Genomic DNA, 23,727 nt, shown 5'->3' with positions numbered 1-23,727 from the left:
ATCTTACATATTTTACAAGCTAACGCTATACTAAGAAATTTTAAAACCAATTAATTTTAGAACATCAAGTAAATATTTGTTAATATTCTGTTACAATAGTATCGACAATCAAAAGTTGTTCCTGAAAGCAGCAATGTTTTGTATGGTTGCCGGAATACATCAAAACACACAATAAAAATAATCTATTGATAAAATATTACCAATATTATTTTACTATGCCATTTTATAAAATATATATAATTATAGAAACGACAGTTAAATGAGAAAAAATTTACGTTTTGCCGTCCCAAATTCCTCTTTGAATCATGGCGTCCCGACTGACAGTGAAAACAATATTTCTAACAACTTCGATTGTTGGTATGACCGATGTCCCAACCCAAAGTTCATCTGACACGCCTAAATCATTAATTATTTTCGGCGAAGCGGCGTATTTTTAAGGTAAAGTACACCAGATACTACACGGAATTCGGTTGTTTCAGCGTATTCCTTTAGTTGAAAGGGAAGAACTGTCAAAGTGTGACGTGGAAGGCGAAATATGTACAGTTCGAAATTCTGGTTTTGGGAGACCTTAGACCACCACTGGCTTTTTGACCCGATAAGTAAACGCCCCCATTCAGCTGCACAAAGCTGGTCTGTCAACGCCTTGCGTAATCGTAACGGGGTCATTTTTGCGTAATTTAAGGTGCCATTTAGGCTAGGTGATGGACTCTATACCCTATATTTCCCTAAGGCAAATCGTATAAGGTCTCCCATCCAGGCTTACCCCGACAGCAGCATCACGATTCTTTAGATTCGGGGCACGTTCTTGGCATGGTCATGTGTCTTGGATGTGACCGCCGAACGTGACCAGCATCATCAATGATATTTTGGTAATGGTATGGTGAAAAAGTTTCATGAATTTAACACTTGCAATCTGTAGTAGGTTAGGGTAGGTAGCCTAGTAGGTAGGCCTTTTTATTCTGAAAGTGGTTTGCAACCTTCAGCCATTCTTGTGCTACCTTGCTATGTGCATTTAGTATAGCTATGTAACAGAATGTTTTGCTTAAAGATGTATATACTTGTATTGTTGTTTCACCAGCTAGTTAATAGGTAGTACCTATCGAGTGAAAAAAGTGGTCATTTTGAGTGAAATGGTGGCCATTTGGGTCGGTGACCCTAATACAAGCATCTGTCACCTCCCATGCCTAAGCCCTAATGGAATATTACAGCCTTAAAACAGTAACAGTAGACATACTACCTATACTAATATGAAGCAAGTCTTCATATTTTATCGGTACAACTATTATCCGACTTACAACCTACTCGACACACGACCACTCGTACTTACAACCTTACTTCAGACAGTTGACCATTGAGTTACTTGGCACTGCGCCATCTCATGAGAAATCTCATCACTCAGGCATGAGAACTCTCATCACTCAGGCAGCATCAGTTTGAGTTACCCTGCCCTATCTGCAGCATCATTTGGTATTAACTGTACTGTAGACTGAATTGCAAACCAATTTACGTAAGAATCGACTTCTGACATGCATGCAAGAACCTAACCCCATTGTAACTCAATGCCTGATTGTACGTAATATATACTATTACATAAATGATTAAAATGTATTAGTAGAAGTACATTATGGTAAAAAGATTGAAATAATGATTGTACATTACATTACACTACTAAGTAGGCACTTTTATATAGCAAAGGTTTGATAGTATACCCTACCCAGTATGTTGGCCACTTTCTAAGGTTTGACTTACATCCATTCTGACTTACAACCAGTGGGTCGGAACCAAACTTGGTTGTAAGTAGGATAGTACCTGTATAAACAAAACTGCCCCCTATCTTTATTAGAGAATTTCCAAAATGACCATTCTTTTACTGATTTTTATTTTAAACTTAGTTTTGCTGAAGAATAGAAGTATTAACAGTGTCATAAACAATTGTAGCAGTAATTATACAACTAGCTATATCCTTACATAGCCTAATCTAGGGTACCATGTCCTACCTGACTGGGCTGTTTTATTTCCTCGTGAATCGCCCCCCCTAACACATGCAGAGAATTTGCCAGCGGTATAGGCTTTGTAATTAAAGAGCTACATTGGGTAGATCTAGGGTACTTATCCGCGGCGGCCTAGATTATGGCAGTTGCAGTTTTTCTATGCAGTTTTACCTACTGAACAAGAATTTTGTTCATGAAACTTACCTGTCAGATATATATATAGCTGTATTTTCTGAAGTCCGACAGAATTTTAAAAACTTCCGACACACGCAGTGGTCGGCCAGGTGGTTAGTACCCATTCCCGCCACTGGGAGGCGGGTATCAGGAACCATTCCCATTTTCTATTCATAATTTTTCTGTCGCCGGTGCTGGAAACACCTGTTTCCAGTACCTCCGTCTTAGATTTTGGAAACTTCATTGCCGCTAAGTATCCTAATTGTCTTTTAATTTATTTACTTGGATTTGTGGCTAGGCATACGCTATCTTAAATTGATTTGAAATTTGATTCATTTTTGCATAAGATATCTGAATCTAGTTAGGCTAGTTTCAGAGGGTGTGTCTGCATAAGATAAGGTGTGGCTACGAAGCTTCGGTAGATCCGCACTTGGTATGCACGAGGGGTATGAGTCTTGCTTCTTTGTTGAGATTTGTCATGTAAGGAGTGTGAAACTTTGTCTATTCCGTAAGGAAGACGTATGATTCGTATGTACGCAATTAATCAGTAAACATGTCTAATTCCGTAAGGAAAACGTATGATTCGTATGTACGCAATTAATCAGTAAACAAAAGTCAGGGTAATGAACCTGCTAACCTTCCTGTAGACATTTTTTTTTTGCCTAACCCTGTAGTATGGCCTACGGGTTATGAATATGTCTGCGAGAGGTGATCGCTCTCCTTCATTGTTGTGAAGAGTGCTACTTCTGTTATTGTTTCTCATAACCCTGTAATGTTGCCTTCGGGCCCTAAACAGTGTCTGTAGAGGTTATTGCCCTTTCTCTAATACTCTTTCGATTCGTATCTTAGAATCGAAAGTGCTTGCTTTAGAGAGCAATAGTAAAAGTGGCTAAGTGCAGTGACAGTGCCCCTTGTGTAGTGGAGGGTGTGCGTCAGATCGGCCTTATTTCGCCTCTAGGCCGGGACCTCTGCTTGACTCCCAGGACCCGGGGAGAGAGCATGTCGAAAGCCGAAGGAGGGTTACGAGGAACCCCCACCGATCTGGCGTGCCTTCGGCAGTTTTTCTGATGAAAAATCCCCAGACTGCCTAAGTGCGTGCACGTGCACGAATCCTGAAGGATTGCTTCTCGTCCTCTGAAGCGTCCTCCCACCGCGCAGGGGTTGGAGCTTTCGGAAGGACTCGCGCCCTCTAAATAGAAGCTTTATAGAAGAGGACGCTTCACGTCCTCTCTCTCTCGTTATGCGTTCCAGTGAGAAGTAAGAAGGCGAACGTCGCCTGATCACGTGTAAGTTTTTCCACCGAAAAATATGAAAAAGAAGTCTTAGTAGCAGGACGCTCTTTGAGAGCGGACGTCCGATCTTTGTTACTGTGAGAATAAGAAGGCGTTTCCTCGCCCCTTGTATTCTCACACGATCAACCCTTCTCCTGAGGACTGTTTTCGTGCAGTCGGAATTCTTCTCCGATATGTATCTCGCTTGTTTTGACGGCCTGTCAGGAGCGTGACGCTTTTCTGCACGCTTCTTTTGACGCTCGGCTTGGACGGGACGTTCGGATGGACGCCAGGCACGCGCGCGGGTGCACGCCAAGCGCGCACCAGTGGCGCCGAGCACGCCAGTGGATACCGAGCCGCGCGGCGGCGCGCGCCAGTGGACGCCGAGCGTGTCGCTGCTCGCCAGTGGACGCCGAGCGCGCGCCCCAGCGCACGCCAGGTGTTTTCGCCTGGCTGAACGTTTCTGTTGAACTCTTCAAGCTCTTGTTTACGATTTGGGCCTCAAGAATTTTTACCTCTACCTTCGGTGATACCTTATACCTCACATGCAAAGAATGTGGAGTAAGCAGTGCTTCGGAGGAAGCTTAAAGTGAACAGACAACTTCGTCTTCGAAACCCAGTAAGACCTCGGGTTTTGTGAATTCAAGAGGTCTCTGTCAATATTATATTGCTTTTCGCAAAGGTGGATGGAGTTAAGGAAAGCTCAAAGGAAGATCTCGTTTTCTCTACCGCAGTCAAGACTTTGCGATAAGGCAGTTACGGGTTATGTAAAGGCTCGATGTCCTGCACGTCGGGACTCTCGGCAACGTTCAGTAGGATTCTTGCAAAGGCACTCATCAAAAAGGACGCTCTTCAGGAAAGGGCAAGACAGGACTCCTTTGCCATACTGCCAATAAATTTTAAGCTTTAGCAGGCATTAGTTGTGATACGGGAGAGGAAGCTGGTTGGAGAGTTTCTTCCTCTTCCCAGGATAATTTTGCAAGCTTTTTAGCCCATCTGAAAGGGTTTTTCAGATGATAGATTTTGTTAGTTTCTAGTCGGACTACGCTGCCGAATTGAACATCGTCGTTCTACCTGCCGTAAGCCGTCTCTTAACAGGATCTTGCCCCTCCTCGTTTGAGACGGGAATCGGAAAAATAAAAATGCTCGACTTCTTGGATTACGTTTTGTCAATTCAGTGACTTTCCCCCATTGACAATATACTATCGTTTTGTCAAGTAAGTGGGTATCCCCTCATTGACAAAATATCTCTTTGTCCCGTAAATGGGTTAGTTCTATTGACAAACATCTCATTAACTTGATATTGCGTAAGCGAATAAGCTCTTATGACAAGATCGGAAGAGCTTCATTCGTCATTCGCAGACTCGTACAAGAAATAGACTTGTAGACTACGTCAATGAACGCTTATGTCCAATAACATAAGAAGCTTGAGCTGACTGCTTCGATTCTCTTAAGTTTTGTTCATGAAACTTGGCCTGTCAGATATGTATGTAGCTGTATTCCGAATTCAGCTATATATGTCTGCCAGGTAAGTATGAACAAACTTTATTGTGATATAATTTCATATTTTGCCTTGCGTTATTTTATTTCTGGTTGGTTCAAGTCATATACGCTTGCTGTAGTTACCTCTTCGGATGGCAACCGAGAGGTCTATTGTCTATTTTAAGGACATTTAATCGTTACTCCCTGCAGCCTTCCAGGAGTTTCCGATTTATCTTTTACCGTTGTATGGTAGTGTTATGACGACACAAACGCATCTATATATTTAGCGTTTTCTGTTTCGCTTAAATATACCAGCTTGAGAGTCTTTCTGCTCAAAAAATAATGGACCTATTTCTTCGTAGAATAGGGTAGCTGGCAACCCAGACATAAAGTTAAGAGACGACGTTCGTAAGCTGCTGGCTGCTGCTGTCCAGTCCAACCGAGCCAGTTTGCCAGTAACAGATCGTGCGCTGTCATGCGCGGTAGGTTACGTCTCTCTCTCCTGCGGGATTGACTGACTAACCGTATCTCTGTGCTGGCGGTTACGTCTCTCCTGCGGGATTGACTGACTAACTGTATCTCTGTCCTACAATCACGGACTTTAGCCTAAGATTGAGGGGATTTCTTACGTGAATGAATAAACGTTGCATTGTTCCGATACGTAATACAAACCATCGGTCCTTTAACAATAGGAAGTAGCTAGCGGCAGCTGGAACGGTCGTAAGCTTCGAACAAAGGGGAGAACGGTAGTTAAACTGCTTGTCGACAGTCGCGCGCCGCGCGACTGGGAGGTAAACAAATCACTTTTGCTTTCGGCCGCGGGTGTGAAGGACGTGTTCGTCATCGCTCTCTGCCCACTTCATCGTCGTATGCTTTGTTTATATTGTGTTTTCTACTATGGTTTGTTTGACTTGAAAATGAAACTGTAAGTACACTGTTTTTCATTTTCATTACTTAATTATGAACCAACATGGAGTTATCGCCGTAGATGCGGCGATTTTCCTCTCTTTCATGAATTGAACCCTTGAATTATGTCTCGGTGCCGAGGGCGGGGCGCGCTTGCGCCGAGTCATGGTATTTTGGGCGAAAGTGTGTAATTGAAAAATGTAAGATACTCTTTTCATTATATTTTTGCCCTGTGCGTTCGTTACCGAGAGTGTGATTGCGCTCGGCACGAGCCTTTTAATTTTGTATAATAGAATGCAATGAAAGTGGATTCGCAATTGTGAAAGTGAAATCGCAAGTGCAGTATTCTGTTTCATTTTCATATATATTTTATGATAGCATCATATTATTGGATCAAGTTTCCGTTCTTACCCGGGAATTGATCTTTTCCCTTTAGTTCTATGAAGTGAATCGCAAGGGCTAGTATTCTGTTCATTTTCATATTACTTTTCACTGCTGTGCGGGGGTAGGGGAAAGCGAAGGTCTGCCAGGAAGTCGTCGGAAAGCTCTCCCGCGACTCCCTTGGTTGGATCCGATTCTTCGTCTTCCTTCCTGCCCCCGCTCAGCTTCTTCGTTGTATTTTGTATTTGGGGTCTTCCTTGCGTTCGGGGTGGGGCATGTCTTCCCCCGTGCGTGAGGGAACCCCTCTTACTAATCTATGTTACCGCAGGTGCTACATCCGTGGGAGACGACCTTGGACAGGTATGGGACCACCGCGGCGCAGGCGTGCCTAGCATCCACGGGCTGCTGCAGCGTCTAGCGAGGTCTGGGGCGGTCTCCACTACTACCACGGCCGCTTATGCTGCTCCCCCCCACCCCCCCTCCTGGTCTACACTCCCCATGCTGTGTCGATGACGCCGTCTGCCGCTACTAGGCCGCCGCCGTACCGAGGTGGGGTTGCCGCCGCCGCCTGTTTCATTCGTTGCCTGCCCCAGACTTCCGCTGTTCCAGCAGCTCGCCCCTGGGATACCGGCCGCCAGGACCGGCCGCCAGGACCCAGGTTCCGCTGGCTGCTGATGATTCTACGAGGCGATCGCTGGGCCTGCCGTACCTGCCGCTGTTCCTGCCGCTCCTGAGCTGGTTGCTGTTCCTGTCGCTCCTGGTTCCTGAGCCTGTCCATGCTGGTCCTGCCCACGGTGTGTCTTCCCCAGTCCCAGGTCCTTCCGGACAGGTGCAGTCGGGCCGTGTTGCTTCGGCAATAGCCCCTGCTCCGGCCTGGATGGAGGACCTGACGACTGTCCTGCGTGAGCTGACGAGGAAGAGGAGAAGAGGAAGCTGTCATCTTCGTCTTCATCGTCTGCTGCTGCCTCTTCCCCTTCGACTTCTAAGGCCCATAAGCCGAAGAAGAAGAAGGCTGCCTTCCCCCCTAAGAAGTCTCCTTCGGGAACTTCTAAGGGCCCGTCCCACCCCGGTGGGACGGGGGGGTCCTTCTGCTGGTCCTCCTGCTCCTTCGGGAGCGGGGCCCGTCTCCCCTTCCGTAAGGAAGAGATAGACGGGGACCAGAGGAGTATCGGTTAGCTCTGGTACTTCCTCGCCTGGTGCTAGCGGCGATGCCGCTACGCCAGGTTCCGGCTCGGTCTCTCGTTCGCGAGAGATCCCGAGTGTACGTTCTCCCTCGGGAGACCGTGCAGCCAAGTTTCGGCGCCAGAGTTCGCTCGGCGCCAAGACGCGGCACGGAGCAGAAGGCTGGTGAGAGACGCTCAGGTGGGGGACTCTTGCCAGGCCAGCGGCCGCTCTTGCAGCGACCAGCTGGTAACCCGGGTTTTCCCCCCTAAGAAGGCTCCTTCGGGACCTTCTAAGGGCCCGTCTCACTCCGGCGATTCGGGGAGCTCTTCTGCTGGTCCTCCTGCTCTCGGGAACAGGGCCCTCGTCTTTCTTCTACCAAGGAGAAGAAGACGGGGACCAGAGGAGTACCAGCTTCGGCTGGCACTTCCTCGCCTGGTTCTAGCGGTTCTGCCGCTAAACCAGGATCCGCCTCGGCTTCTCGTCGTCCAGCCAAAGTCTTGACACCCGAGCTCGCTCGCCGCCAAGACCGAAGCGCGGAGCAGAAGACTGGCGAGTGTCGTGCAGACGACTCTCGCTAGGCCAGTGGACGCTCTCGCAGCGACCAGCTGGCTGCTCGGGTTGACGTGACGGTCGCTGACCAGCCACGGGTTGAGGCGAGGAAGGGGTGGTCCCCCCGCGTCGTCTTCTGGTACCAGCCACGGCTGGTACCCAGCGGCTCGAAGCGCCGAGAGGACGCTCGCCGGTCTCACCGCGACAACGAGCCTAGCAGGTCACCTGACGCCGCTCCCATCGGGACCGGGCGGAGACGGTAACCAGCAACAGCTCGCCTGACGCTAGAGATCAGCGTCGACGTTCTCAGCCGAGCCTCTCGCCCCAGGCGAAGCGGCAAGGCTAGGCCTGCTGCTCGATCGCCACCGCGGTGTGGGACGATCAGCAGCAGCCTCCAAGCACGCTGGTCCTGCCGAGCGCGCTCGGGGGGAAGCGGTCAGGTCTGCCTCTCCATGCTACCTTCAACCTCCTCGGGCTACACCGGGAGGAGCGAGGTACCTATGAGGGATCGCGAGAGGTGCGCCGCTCGCGATCCCGCTATGACGCCGTATGGACCAGGCACGGTTCTAGGACCGACCAGGACATACGCGCAAGTAGCTGGAGGCGACCGTCAGGGGTCTGCCGCTGTTCCTCCTTCTGAAGGAGGAGTATCTCGGGATCTGTTCTTGTTGGAGGGACTGGACGGTCCTACTCCGCAAGACGCGGTTACTCCCGAGATACAGAGGAATTTGCAGAAGTCATTAAGCTGATTCGTCAGCATAATGACCTTGCGGAAGGATTGCCGCTCCCACCAGCAGAGCCCACGTCTCTGCTCGAGCGTTTTGGGGCCCGAGAGGGAAACCAAAACCGACGGTGGGTCTGCCGCGATCGGAGCTTGCCGATTCTGTCTCGAACCAGAGTCTCTCGTCTCCGGACAAGAAGGCTCTCTCAGTTCTGGCCGGTCGATCAAGCAACTTCCACCTCCTCTACTGCGACAGCGGCGTTTCTACGTGTCTTCGGACACCGTATTTAAATACTCCTTCGGTCCTCCTGAGAGGTTTCGACCTCGACGAGGACTGGAATGAGTCGGTAGGACGGTATCGGCTCTCTCCTGTCAGGTGTCGATCAGCCCACCCAGACGACGTTCACAGTGGCGGCAGACCCTTACCTACAGTGAGCGTTCGTAACCCCCTCCGCGGAAAACGTTTTTCTCCTGACGATACTTTTTTTTTTCCCAGACTCTGAGAGGCCATCGCCGCAAGGCGATGGCTGCTCCTACTCTTCCTCCTACTGCTAGTTCCACTGGGAAGGCGAGCGAGTATCCAATTCCTCCCCCCATTCCCTCTCTCCTTACGGCTATGAGGAAAGGGGAGGGGATCCTACAGAGATTTCTCTGTAGGAATCCCACGTTCGGGACTGCGCTACCGGGGTGGGGGGACCTTCGGTCCTACCTGACGTAAGCCCCCGGTCGTTGAGGAGGAATCCTGCCCCATTCTCGATTTCTACGGGAATCGAGAGGACCACCAGCCGATATCGTTTGACGAATTCGGTTGGGGGTTTCGCAGACTGCTTAGAATTCTACGGAATTTCTAGCGCATTCAGTGTTCGAGTTTTTTACGATCTCCAAACCACTTACGCGAGACCACGGTCCAAAGTGAGCGAGACGAGAATCCCCGATATACACGATAATCGGGAACTCAGCCTATGCTCGAATTCCTGGAATTTCTAGCATTGGGAAGAAGACTGCTGCTGAAAGAAACTATCTCACAGTGGCCTACCAACCTGGAATAGAGAAGATCGGACGGAATATCCAGTTTGGCTTGAACTATCGTCTTAGTATTCTGTTCACCATTGAAGCTTTCCTTCGAGGAAGACTTCTCCTTCACTCTCTTTGATAGAGATCGAAGGTGGTCGATCTCCAATCCTTATTTTTATGCATGACACTTACCTGGCAGGTATATATATAGCTGTATTTTCTGAAGTCCGACAGAATTTAAAAAACTTCCGACACACGCCGTGGTCGGCCAGGTGGTTAGTACCCATTCCCGCCGCTGGGAGGCGGGTATCAGGAACCATTCCCATTTTCTATTCATAAATTTTCTGTCGCCGGTACTGAAAACACCTGTTTTCAGTACCTCCGGCTTAGGATTTTGGAAACTTCATTTGCCGCTAAGTATCCTAATTGTCTTTTAATTTATTTACTTGGATTTGTGGCTAGGCATACGCTATCTTAAATTGATTTGAATTTGATTCATTTTTGCATAAGATATCTGAATCTAGTTAGGCTAGTTTCAGAGGGTGTTGTCTGCAAAGATAGGGTGTGGCTACCGAAAGCTTCGGTAGTTCCGCACTTGGGGGGCGCAATTAATCAGTAAACATGTCTATTTCCAGTAAGGAAAAAGTATGATTCGTTATGTACGCAATTAATCAGTAAACGTGTCTAATTCCGTAAGGAAAAAGAAAAAAAAAAAAGTTTGTTTAGTATGTACGCAATTAATCATTACGAAAGTCAGGGTAGTGATACTGCTAACCTTCCGGTAGACTTTATTTTGCCTAACGCTGTAGTATGGCCTACGGGTTATGACTATGTCTGCGAGAGGTGATCGCTCTCCTTCATTGTTGTGAAGAGTTCTACTTCTGTTTTTGTTACGCCTAACCCTGTAATGTTGCCTTCGGGCCCTAAAACAGTGTCTGTAGAGGTTATTGCCCTTTCTCTTATACTATTTAGATTCGTAACTTAGAATCGAAAGTGCTTGCTTTAGAGAGCAATAGTGGAAGTGTCTAGTGCAGTGACAGGTGCCCCTTGTGTAGTGGAGGGTGTGCGTCAGATCGGCCTTATAACGCCTCTAGGTCTAGACCTCTGTCGAACTCCCAGAACCAAGGGAGTGAGGGCCATGTCGAAAGCCGAAGGAGGGTTACAGGGAAACCCCACCGATCTGGCGTGCCTTCGGCAGTTTTGTTCTGATGAAAATCCCCAGACTGCCAAAGTGCGGTGCACATGCACGAATCCTGAAGGATTGCTTCTCGTCCTCCGAGGCGTCCTCCCCGCACAAGGGTTGGAGCTCTCGGAAGGACTCGCGCCCTCTAAGAAGCTTTATAGAAGAGGACGCTTCACGTCCCTTCTCCCTCGTTATGTGTTTCTGTGAGAAGTAAGAAGGCGAAAGTTGCCTGATCACGTGTACTTCTTTCCACCAAGAAATAGGAAAAAGAAGGCAGTTTCTCTCGCTTGTTTTGACGCCTGTCAGGAGCGTGACGCTTTTCTGCACGCTTATTTGGACGATTGGCTTGAACAGGACGCTCGGATGGACGCACTCACCAGTGGACGCCGAGCGTCCTCGCCAGTGGCCGCCGAGCGTCCTCGCCAGTGGACGCCGAGCGCGCACCAGGACGCCGAGCGTCCTCGCCAGTGGACGCCGAGCGCGCACCAGAACGTTTCTGTTGAACTCTTCAAGCTCTTATTTAAGATTTGAGCCTCAAGAAAGTGAACAGAACTTCGTCTTCGAAACCCAGCAAGACCTCGGGTTTCGTGAATTCAAGAGGTCTCTGTCAATATTATATTGCTTTTCGCAAAGGTGGATGGAGTTAAGGAAAGCTCAAGGGAAGATCTCGTTTTCTCTACCTCAGTCAAGACTTTGAGATAAGACAGTTACGGGTTATGTAAAGGCTCGACGTCCTGAACGTCAGGATTTTCGGCAACGTTCAGTAGGATTCTTGCAAAGGCACTCATCAAAAGGACGCTCTTCAGGAAAGCGCAAGACAGGACTTCCTTTGCCATACTGCCAATAAATTAAGTAAATTGCTTTTTAGACCATCTGAAAGGGTTTTTCAGATGATAGATTTTGTTAGTTTCTAGTCGAGACTTCCATGCCGATTGAGCATCGTTCGTTCTACTACCGTAAGCCCAGTCTCTTAACAGGGATTTCTTGTCCCTTCCTTGTTTGAGACGGGAATCGAAAAATAAAAAAAAAGGCTCGACTTCCTGGATTACGTTTTGTCAATTCAGTGACTTTCCCCCATTGACAAATATACTATCGTTTTGTCAAGTAAGTGGGTCTCCCCTCATTGACAAAATATCTCTCTGTACCGTTAATGGGTTAGTTCTCATTGACAAACATCTCATTAACTTGATATTGCGTAAGCGAATAAGGACAAGGTTCGGAAGAGCTCTCCTTCCTCATTCGCAGACTCGTACAAGAAATAGACTTGTAGACTACGTCAATGAACGCTTATGTCCAGTATCTTAAGAAGCTTGAGCTGTCTGCTTGGATTCTCTAAGTTTTGTTCATGAAACTTGCCTGTCAGATATGTATGTAGCTGTATTTCCGAATTCAGCTATATATATGTCTGCCAGGTAAGTATGAACAAACTTTATTGTGATATAATGCCTTGCGTTATTTTACTACTGGTTGGTTCAAGTCATACACGCTTGCTGTAGTTACCTCTTCGGATGGCAACCGAGAGGTCTATTGTCTACTATTTTAAGGACATTTAATCGTCACTCCCTGCAGCCTTCCAGGAGTTTCCGATTTATCTTTTACGTTGTATGGTAGTGTTCTGACGACACAAACGCATCTATATAATTAATACTTACCTTAATATAATTTATCTAGCCCTAAATCCCCAAAAACCGCACCTAATTTTTACCACATTGGCAACCCTGTTACCTCCTATTCTGTCCGCCAGTTGGCAACACTGTCGTTGACAGATACGAAAACCTTCCCTCAAATCAGTTGTTAACGAGCGCCCGTGTTGTTTACATCACGGCCGCATCTTTATAAATTTCCTTAAACATTTTTGTGCTTAAAGCTTTCATTATTTGTTAAATGAAACTTTATACGAATTACCACTCACGCATTACATCACGAAATAGTGAATTAACTTTGATTTCTGTTGTGGTTCTTATCTTAAATTACGAACTTTTGCGCGACCCGGAACTACTGACCTGTCCAACTCTACAATGGATTACCAAGAAATTACGATTGCTTCCTTCTGCCAGCAACATCAGGAACTGCCGGTTTGTGGACAAGGATGAGTAGCAGGGAGTATGAACCCCATGACATTTGTAGTTCTTGTCGTGGACAGGTATGTGACTTGACTTCTCGTTGTGACGTTATGTAAGCCCTGGTCTGACGAGGATATGATGCTTATATGAAACGTCAAACAATCTTGCAGCGTAAAAGATCGGTTAAGGAGAAAAAGAAATCGATTGCTAAAACTGTATCTAACGAATTCTTTGACTTGGGCGCTCATGATTCTGGCTCTTCGGTTTCGGTATCGTACGACTCCGATTCCGAATTAATTGATGCTTTGCCCCCCGTACAACCGGTAATTAGTGAAGTTAGTTCTGATGTAGATTCGAAGAATTTGGCAATGGAAACTACCTGGAAAACAGAATTTTAAGAAATTACAGCTTTAGTCAGATAGAGATATTTCTGCTTAGTTAACAATCTGTCAGAGAATTTTCAAGAAGCCTTTACTAGAATGTCTAACACACTTTTAGATTCATTTTCAGCTCCTCGTCAGGTACCTGTCGACAGCACCATGGGTAACGGTGCGACAGATACCCCGGCTTGTGAACCCCGTCGTGGCGAAGGCCTAGGGGGGTGGGGGGATCCGGTCCGGGCAGGTGCCTAACGAATCTTTACCCAACGTGTCCCCTGTTAGTCCCGTAACAGTGCCAAAGGGCGCTTATTTAGGAGAAGGGGGGGAGGGATATTAGTGTCAGACCTAAGATAGCTAGTCGTCAGGATTTTACTTCAGAGGAAGTTTCTAAGTTAGGATCTGACGATGATGATGATGATGACGCGGATTCGTGTGATATTGATGTTTCCTCGAATGGATGTCATGATGTAGAATTCAAGAAACTTTTGTTTATTTAATTTTGAGTTTCTTCCTCAGGCGAGGCCTAAAGAGCAGAAGCAGCCTCCGCCTCGTTGTATTACAGAAGGGATTTTTCTTGACTGTCCTTCCGGTCACGGGAATTTTTACGTTTTCCCTTTGCCCAGAGGTTCGCTGAGAGTGAGGACGGACGTTGCCGCTAAACTTCGAAGGTGAATGGGGAAAGGGAAGAGGAAGCTCTCTTCTCTTCTACGATACCGTAGAGGAGTTTACCAGGTCGCGGATGATTCTTCATTCTCTCGACCCCCCAAGCCAAATCCTGAATTTGTCCGACTTTCAAGTCAACCCTTGCCTTCTAAGGCTTCGGTCTCTGTCTCAATTGAAGATTTTATTGCTATGGAGGCTGTTATGAGCTCCTTACAAGAAGCTCAATCCTTCAATATGTGGGTCTCGGAGGGCTTTTAATGTATATCAAGGACTCCGGGTTTGTTCCTCCTGATGCTCCTCTTTTGAGAAATTCTGCTCATCCATTTCAATCGCTTCTGTACATCAGAACGAGCTTGCTGCTTCAATGCAGGCCATTTCTTGTTTCTCTAAGGCGTAACCTGTATTTGTCGCAGTTACCCTCCTCTGTATCGGAGATTCAGAGAACCCGTCTGTTGTCCTATTCTCCTTTTGGCGATTTCCTTTCGATATTTCTGTGCTTTCTGAGGTTTGAAGGAACATCAAGGTGATGCCTCTTCCCAAGCTCACTGGGCCTTATCAAGAGCTTTTCCTCTGGTCTTCCTCCCATTCCCTCAAGGAGTAAGCGTAAGTTTAGGACCAGATCTGTACCTTCTGCTCCAGCCCAACAACCTCCTTCTGGCTCTTTTTTCCAGAGTACATCTCAGGTTGCTGGTGCCTCTTCTTCATCCTCTGGTGCTCACCCTTTGAAACGCGGGAGAGGTTCTTGGCGTGGCTCCAAGGGCAGAGAAAGAGCTCAACCTCCAGGAGGACCTTCTTCTTCTTCTTCTTCTTCTTCCTTGTCTCTGCGTAAGAATTTTCGGAAGTAGGAGTCATCACCTCGCCTGGAGACCGCAGTAGGAGCTTGTCTCTCCCGCCATTGGTCAGCTTGGCAGGGGAGAGCGGTGGATGCTTGGGTGGTGGAGGTCCTGAAGGAAGGTTACGAGATCCCTTTTGTTTCCAGACCTCCACTTTCCAATCGTCCTCTCGAGTTCAGCAGTTATTCCCCTCACTCAATCAGGGGTCAAGCCTTGGAGAAGAGCTTTCGGCCCTCTTGGAGAAGGATGCCATAGAGCGAGCTCTCCTTCTCCCGGGTTTTTACTCTCGGATGTTTGTAGTTCTAAAGGCCTCAGGTGCCTGGCGCCCCATCATAGATCTTTCGGTTTGAACAAGTTCATTCGAAAGTCCAAGTTCAGGATGGAGACGGTCCAGACTGTTCTTTCATCCGTCGGATGGGGGACTGGATGATTTCCATCGATCTGCAGGATGCTTATCTGCAAATCCCCATCCATCCAAGAAGCAGACCTTACCTTCGGTTTTTTCACGGACTCGGGAGTTTTCCAGTTCAAGACCCTTGTTTCGGCCTCACCACGCTCCACAGGTCTTTTCTCGGGTGACGGCTCCTGTTTCAGCTATCTGCATCAGTTAAATGTAAGGATGCTTCGGTATCTGGACGATTGGCTAGTCCAGGCTGAATCTCTAGAGAAATGTTCTCCGGGTCGAGGGAGATAGTTCTGTCTCTTTTTGTGTCGAGTTGGGCATTCGTGTCAACTTCGACAAGTCAATCTAATCCCTTGCCAGATCATGACTTATCTGGGGATTGTTTTGAATTCCCAGATTTTGAGGGCTTCTCCGCTCAGAAACGGATAGACAAGCTTCTGAGTCTGATCGAAGAATTTTTGTCCTCCGTAACGCAGCCGTTTCTCTTTGGAGGTCTCTCCTGGGCCATTTGTCTTGTCCATCCAACTGGTTCCCGGAGGTCGTCTCAGAATGACTGGTCCCTTCAGTCGACACTTCGCCAGTCATGGGATTTCGTGTGAGGACACGATAGTCGCCTCTTCTCCACAATGTCGGAAGGATCTCCGTTGGTGGATGCAAGTTCACCGCCTCAAGTCAGGACATCTCTTTCGGTTTCCTCCGGACCTAATGTTTTGGTCAGATGCCTCGGATCAAGGTTGGGGCGCAACCACTCCTGGGCTCCGAAGCCGCTTCGGGCCGGTTGGTTAGAGGAGGAGAGGAGCATGTCAATAAATTGGAGGGAACTGAGGGCAGTGTACCTAGGCCTTCTTTCATTTCAGGAACAACTGTTGGATCGGTTGTCGCGATCTTTGTCGACAACCACCACGCAGTCTCGTACTTGAGAAACCAAGGCGGCACACAGTCGGATCTTCTCACGCAGAAGCCCGATCAACCTCCTGTTTTGGGCAGAAGAACAGGGGGGATTACGATGGTCCCTCAGTTTTTATCTGGGCCATCACAACGCTTGGCGACGCCTTGTCGAGACCGAACGAAGTTCAAGGGTCGGATGTGGACACTTTGCCAGGAAGTCTTAGACAGCCTCAGGAAGAAACTGGCCTGTCACAGTTGATCTGTTTGCCACCCCACTGAATTTTCGGTGCCAGATATTCTTCGCCCCTTACCAGACTCCTCAGAGTGCCGGGACAGACTCTCTTTTGCAGGACTGGGAGGGACTTCAAGCCTATGCTTTTCCTCCGTTCTCTCTGGTGAGGGTCAGTCCTCAACAAAGTGAGGGCAACCAAGCGTCTGGATCTCACCTTGATCGCCCCCTTCTGGCCACAGAAGTGGTTTCCCGACCTTCTTTGAAGCCCACTGGTGAACCCCCATTCGCCTGACAGAGAGACCAGATCTTCTCAAAACACCCCATTTTCATCGGTTCCATCAGAGGCTCCACATGCTTCATCTTCATGCCTGGAGACTGTCAGGAGGTTCTCCAAGCACGAAGGGTTCTCCTCCAGAGTGGCGCGACAGTTGGCTCTTGCCAGGCGGCAATCAACCAGAGTAAATTATCAGCTAAATGGTCGGTTTACAGACTTGGTGTAAGTCTCAAGGACATTCAATTTCTAGACCTTCCTTACCGAAATAGTAGCGGAGTTTTTAGTTCATTTACATCATGACAGGGCCGTCACCTTCGTGCATTAAGGGTTATAGGTCTATGCTTTCCTATGTTTTTAAGGCAAGGCTTCCTGAGATCTCTTCATCTTATGTCATTAGAGATTTGCTTCGATCTTTTTCCCTATCTCGACCCAGGCCGCAGTGTTCGCCTCCGACATGGGACGTTAACAAGTCCTTCAAGCCTTAAGGTTCCTCCGTTTGAGCCTCTGAATTTCTGCCAATTTAGGACCTCTCTTCTAAGACACTCTTCCTTGTCTCACTGGCTACAGCCAAGAGGGGGGGTGGGTGAACTGCAAGCGCACTCTGTCTGGTTGCCAGATCTGGACAAGACATGATTTTGTCATACCTTCCTGAATTTGTCGCAAGACTGAATCGTCTGATAAATCCCATTCCCAGGTCTTTCGTACTGAAGTCGCTGGTCGACTTTGTTGGTAATTTAAATGAGAATTAGTTCTTTGCCCTGTTAGGGCGCTCTCATGTTATTTACGCCGCACGAAGGACATTCAGGGTCGTCCACCGTCATCTGTTTGTTTCACCCGAAATGTCAAGAGTCTATTTCAAAGAATGGTGTATCCTTTTTTCTCAGAGATCTGATCGTTAAAAAACTGGTGGGGTTCGGCTGCTGGGGAAGACCAGACGCCGATAGCACACAGTATTAGAGCAGTTGCTACAATCAGTAGCTTTTATGAAAAAGAACGTCTCAGTCGCCAAGGTGCTTGAGGCGGCGACTTGGCGTTCTAATTCTGTTTTTGCCTCTTTTTACTTGAGGGATATTTCTCTAGTTCTAGGCGACCTTCGTTCTTTGGGCCCGTTGGTGATGGCAGGACAGGTCGTCAGACAGGAGAATTAGGTAGTCTATTACTGTTTTACGTTTGGTTGCTACCTGTATATTATTCATTAATTTTTGTTTCATACATTCACCTTACCTGTCAGATATATACATAGCTATCGACTCCGTCGTTCCGACAGAATTCGAATTTCGCGGCACACGCTACAGGTAGGTCAGGTGATCTACCTGCCTGCCGCTGGGATGGCAGGACTAGGAACTATCCCGTTTTCTAATCAGATTCTCTCTGTCGCTGGCAAGGTAAACATATTGTTTGCTTTCCCTCCTGATGGATTTTCGTGTTTCATCGCCATCGATCTTCTGGGCCGACTTTTACAGGGAATGACTGACTGGGGATCGCTGGTTTGGCATACGTTTTTAATAACTTTTTAATAACTTTTTAATAATAACTTTTAATGAATTAACTTCGAAGTTTTCGAAGAAAGAATATGTAACTACCGAAGTGTCGGTAGACAATTACATAGTTTGCAAGAAAGGGCAAAATATAAATATTTATTCATTGATGAAGTGTAATAAATGTTAGAATTTGATTGAGGAAAATAAGGTAACTTCCGATTTGAGGAAGTCAGAAAACATAGAACTAGATATGCTTTCTTTAGGAGCTTTAATAGCCTCGTTCTGACAAGCAGTTAGAATATTAACAGTACTGTAGTGTTGTTTCCTCATCACCTTCTTACTTCAGAAACTACAAATTCATTTTGCAATTTGAAGATAAAGGAATGTAGCTCAGATACGAGCTATTAAGGTAATAATGATTATAGTGTTCCCCATTGCATTAGAGGGTGCGTCTGATCGGCTCTGTCTCGCTCCCAGGCCTAGCCTCTTCCAGACTCACAGGCCCCAGAGGAGAAGGAATGTCGAAAGCCGTACGGAGGTTATGGAGAATCCCACCGATCAGGCGTCCCCGTCTGGCAGTTCTGTAGAACGTCCCCAGACTGCCAGGGATAGCCATTGGAAAGGCATCTAATTCGATGTGTTCCCCTTATTAATTATCGTCTTAACGAATAATGAGAAGAAAACATTCAACGGCGTAGGTTAATGAAAATGCAAGATACTCTCGTCTGGCTATCGGAACCTCAGAAGAGACGGAGAAAGATTGCGGTAGAGGCATTGCTCTATCCGGGTTCGTCCCCCCGTACAGCTGGACGGGGGGGGGGGGGCGGGGGGGGGCTCTATCCCATGGGGGTTTAAAGTAGTTATTTCAATAAATGCCTCATCGGTACATGTATATGAAAATATATCTATTCTGAGAGATCGAATTAGATATTAAAGGATATTTGTTGATTGAATGAATTATATGGATCTCGTTTAATGATTACACACATATATATAAGCTTCTAACGCCTTGGACATGAAACTCCAGTAAAGAAGCTCAATGCGCCTAAAAGCGCCTGAAACAAGGCGCAAAGCGCCTGAAACGAGGCGCAAAGCGCCTGAAGCACGATGAACCGCCAGGATCTTCATCGGAAATGGAAGTCCTTCTCATTCAGAAGAAAGGGAGGGCTATGTCGAAAATGGAAGTATTGTCGAATTCTTAGCAAGAACAAATATACAGAGATCGGGGCGCCAGGAGTATTCGGAACGCGATACTCCTGCCAAGCACCAGGAGTATGCCGACGAGCATGATACGCCTCCCAGGCGCCAGGAGTATTCGGAACGTGATACTCCTACCAGGCGACAGGAGTATTCTAGGCAAGATACTCCTGCTTAGCGCCAGACACTTTCTCCTACAAGAAGAGCTTAACAACCGCCGAGAGTCCTCCAGACGAAGGGTGAAAGACATTCAAGGCTTTTCCTGATAGGGACGGGAGTTGTCGCACAGGCGGCCGTTGCCCTTGTCAGGATCGTCTTATTGCAATAAAGGCTAGAGCAAGTTCGGTTTTTTCCAGGCAGGGACTCAAGATGTAGCACAGGCTGCCGTAGCCCTTGTCAGGTTAGAGTCGATACTGCGAATAGCCCTTCTCCTTTCGAAAGGAAGCGCTCTCCATTCGGTTGCTCAATCTTGCCCAAAATTGAGGAAGGGATGGAAGATAAAGCAGAATTGTGAGAATTAGTTCAGGTATTAGTAGAGGATATTAAAATCATCCTCCTTCCAAAATAGATTGCAACCAACCATTTACAGAAGAGGTGCAATCGTTTGGAAGTTGAACAAGATTCGTACGAGCTCTCATTCATGGATTAGAGGCTCTTCCAGATAAGAAAGGAGTAAAATACGGACTTATCTCCAAGATAATAAAAGCTGGAGAGATTATCTTCGATCCTCGGTTGTCATTTGCAATATCTTTCGACTAATACTCATTCGGGATTATTGACGAAATGAACGAAGAGATTAAGATTTCTATTCTTCTCTGCATGTCAGAAAGAAAGAGTGTCGTAGAAGCTTGCTGTATATGATTACTGAAGGACAAGTCATAATACGCATACCATAGTTGCCTGTCTGGTTCGCTACGGGATTGTCTATATCCTTAAAGCATTTTTACAAGTAAAGACTTCGCTTAAAAGGTTTATTACGACAATACCTATTCAGCCTCGGTATTTAACAAGGTTGTTTGCCTAAAAATTTGCATTATTGAGAGTTGACTTAGACTCGAGAATAATTTATTATTTCCATCATTGAAAGGAGTAACTGGCAACTCAGAATGAAGGCAGCCAGGCAGTGAACGACACGGCTGTAATTGTGAGCCAATCCAGTACCATCCGGTTCTCGGTCGTGAATGGGTGGTTACATCTTTCTCTCCTAAAGGATCGAATGCTTCACCGTATATTCCCCATAAAATCATGGACTTAACCACGAATTGAGGAATTTTTTAGGCAAACATGAATAACATCGTATTCGTGTTGCTAAGGATATCTCTCTGCCTCGGCGAGGAAAGAATAAAGTAGTAGAAAATGCACCTTAAGAGATAACGATACGCTTAAGCCTTACGCACACACCGTGGTTAATTACAGCGCTCCTACTATCCTTACAAGAGTTCATAGATGAATGCTGTTACCACAATGTGATAGGATAATAAAGAATTTTAATTAGGCAGAGCACGATTTAACATTCATTGGAATGAGTTGTCAGACCCTGCGGAAAATACTCACAGATATCTTCGCAAGGCAGAAGATGAACGACCTTATTATAGATTGCTTCCTTTTTTCCTCGGAACAAGAGAGGTAGCAAGATACGCTATCTTTAAAAATTTAAGAGGGGAATAAACTTTAGTTTTTTTTCCTCCCCCTAGTTGTATATATTCTTAACACATATTAAAAATAAATGGGCATCTAAGGAAGAAGATGAATCATCCATTTTGGAAATAAAAGGTTGGATTCACAGAAGTCACGTTTTTCTTTCAGCATGTGTCGGAAGGTTTTTCTAGAGATTTGATCGGAATCTATTATAAATATTAGACCTGAAAACCTATCACTCTGAGTCTGTCTGCGTGCAGACTGACCAGAAGTAAATATGAATGAGAGGATTTTTCAAGGTAAGCTTGATAATTCCTTTAAATATGTGAAAGACATAGAGTTGCTGCAGATCGTGCTAGATAGAAAGGGGAAACTGTCCTCTTCCGATACCTCTGTGAACTACATAAGGATTTTCTTCCCTTTCAGAGGGAAGAATCACCTTGGTAATTTATGCTATCATGAACACAGTGAAAAGATATATTCTGTCTAGACAAAGAATATTAGACATAGTAAAGAATTAAGATCTCGGGATCTTATACAATACCTATACGATAAGATTAAGAGATCTTATACTTAGATTGGGATCCTAATTTGGGCCTCAGATTCCGTTGGTCCGACAAAATGGAACTGCGCCTAATCAAATGTTCTCTTGGCCTAAACGATCAAGAGGACAAGTGAAATTTTGGGATTTAGAATCTGGAATCAAAATTTCTATGACGACTCGGTAATGGGTTCTGGCCAGCATAGTAGGTTTGGCAAGAGAACTAAAGCCTTTTATTCCTGGATCAACGCTGTTAGATAGAGGTTTCGTTGTCCGGGTAATGTAGTGACATTGTCATCTACAGAAGAAGAAAAGGTTTAAACGTTTTACTGATAGAGTCTTTGGAATGCGAGAAGGGCTCAAACTACTTCCCAAAAGGTTCAGAGAGATGCATTCAAGAGCTAGAAATCAACCATTTCAGCTCAGAATCTCTTTAAAAGTCCAAGCTCCTTCCCTTCCTTCGGGCAAGGATAGGGAAGCTTCTGCAACGAGAAAACTCGTCAACATGTAGGAGGAGAACTCGTTAGCAACGGAAGTATGCAATATGATCCGCGTAGGAAGACTTGTCTCTTGGAATTTTGAGATTTCCTATTGTCTACGGGATGGAACGGACTAAATTGTGATGAATGTGCAGGAGCAATTAGCGTCTTTGGTAGGAGTACTTTCTAAAGATCATACTCGTAAAAAGGATGATAAACTTCTGATGAAGAGATCCAAATACCGATCTCCTGTCGAGCGCGACGAACCCTACAGGGGAGTTGTCGCACAAGCGGCCATCTCTGGGGGGGAGCGATGCGTTAGGCAGGCGAGAGTGAGGAAGGAAGTAACTCCTGCCAAGCGTCTGGCGCCAACTAGGAGCCAGGCGCCAAGTAGGCGCAAAGAGCCTGACTTTACTATAGATCGTTCTAGGCCAAGATCTTCATCCAAGCAACAAGAGCCAACTGGAGAAGAGAGAAACTCCTGATAGGAGTATAGCGCCCGCTAAGCGCAATATACTGGCCATGCGAAAGGCCATTCCATGAGCGATACTCCGACCAAGTCACAGGAGTATTCGGAACTAGATGCGCCTCCCATAGGTCAGGAGTATTCGGGAAGAGATACTCCTGCCAGGCGCCTAGAGTACCCGGACCTCGATACTCCTCCCAGGAGCCAGGAGTATTCTAGAATTTTTTACTCCTACCAGGCGCCAGGAGCATTCCGAAGTTATACTCCTCCCAAGCGCCAGGAGTATTCGGAACTTAATACTCCTACCACACGCCAGGAGTATTCTGAACAAAATGCGCCTACTAAAGGCCAGGAGTATTCGAGGCGCTCTGCGCCTGACAAGCGCCAGGAGGATTCCAGGCGCGTTACTCCTCCCAGGCGCCAGGATATTACGAAAACTTTATACTCCTCCCAGGCGCCAGGAGTATTCGGAACTTAATACTCCTACCACGCGCCAGGAGTATTCTGAACATAATGCGCCTACTAAAAAGCCAGGAGCATTCGAGGCGCTTTGCGCCTGCCAGGCGCCAGGCGCCTGCTGAAAGCCAGGAGTATTTGAGGCGCTTTGCGCCTGCCAGGCGCCAGGCGCCTGATGAAAATGCGCCTGCCAGGCGCCAGGCGCCTGATGAAAAGGCGCCTACCAGGCGCCAGGCGCCTGCTGAAAGCCAGGAGTATTCGAGGCGCTTTGCGCCTGCCAGGCGCCAGGCGCCTGCTGAAAGCTAGGAGTATTCGAGGCGCTTTGCGCCTGCCAGGCGCCAGGAGGATCCCAAGCACGTTACTCCTCCCAGGCGCCAGGAGTATTCCGAAGCTTATACTCCTAACAGGCGCCAGCAGCAGTATTGCGAAGAGCGATACTCCTGCCAGGTGCCAGGAGTATTCGAATAGTTTTACGACTGTCAGGCGCCAGGAGTATTCTAAAACAGGATACTCCTCGCGCCAGCCAGGCGCAAGCCAGGCTTTAGGCTTCATCCAGAGGAGATCCAGTTCAAAGAAAGTCCTAGTCTCTTTGAAACAATGGTGATCTCTAGAGCATTTCATAAGTGACTTGATGATACCTTCAAACAGCTGAGAATCTAAAAAGCTCTAAGTGCGAGCTGTTGCAAATTCTTGGTTCTTTCGTAACAATATGTCAGGAAGACATATTAGCGCTAAACATATAGGGAGATGCAATTATGGGTTGGCTTCTCATTACACGAAGGACGTCAAGTTAACCTACGAGAGATTCTTCTCTCTTGGTTTATACGTATCAGCGGATACGTTGCTGGATAAGGAGCCGACACTGATCCTTTAGTAAGGAGTTGAATTTATTTTAAC

The 23,727-nt window shown here is 46.9% G+C and overlaps 1 protein-coding gene across 1 annotated transcript in view; it reads left to right on the top strand.

Annotated features, from left to right (window-relative positions):
* Positions 1-343: 343 nt before the first annotated feature.
* The window catches only part of LOC135200450 (protein phosphatase 1 regulatory subunit 7-like), a gene marked incomplete in the record, with an annotated part of 93,407 nt that continues 70,023 nt past the window's right edge, over positions 344-23,727 (top strand). The window contains 1 exon segment of the mRNA XM_064229098.1: positions 344-438.

Source organism: Macrobrachium nipponense, chromosome 26 (genome assembly GCF_015104395.2).
Source record: "Macrobrachium nipponense isolate FS-2020 chromosome 26, ASM1510439v2, whole genome shotgun sequence".
Taxonomy (NCBI): Eukaryota; Metazoa; Arthropoda; class Malacostraca; order Decapoda; family Palaemonidae; genus Macrobrachium; species Macrobrachium nipponense.
Note: the sequence above shows the minus strand (reverse complement) of the source record. Positions and strands in the feature narration are given on the sequence as shown.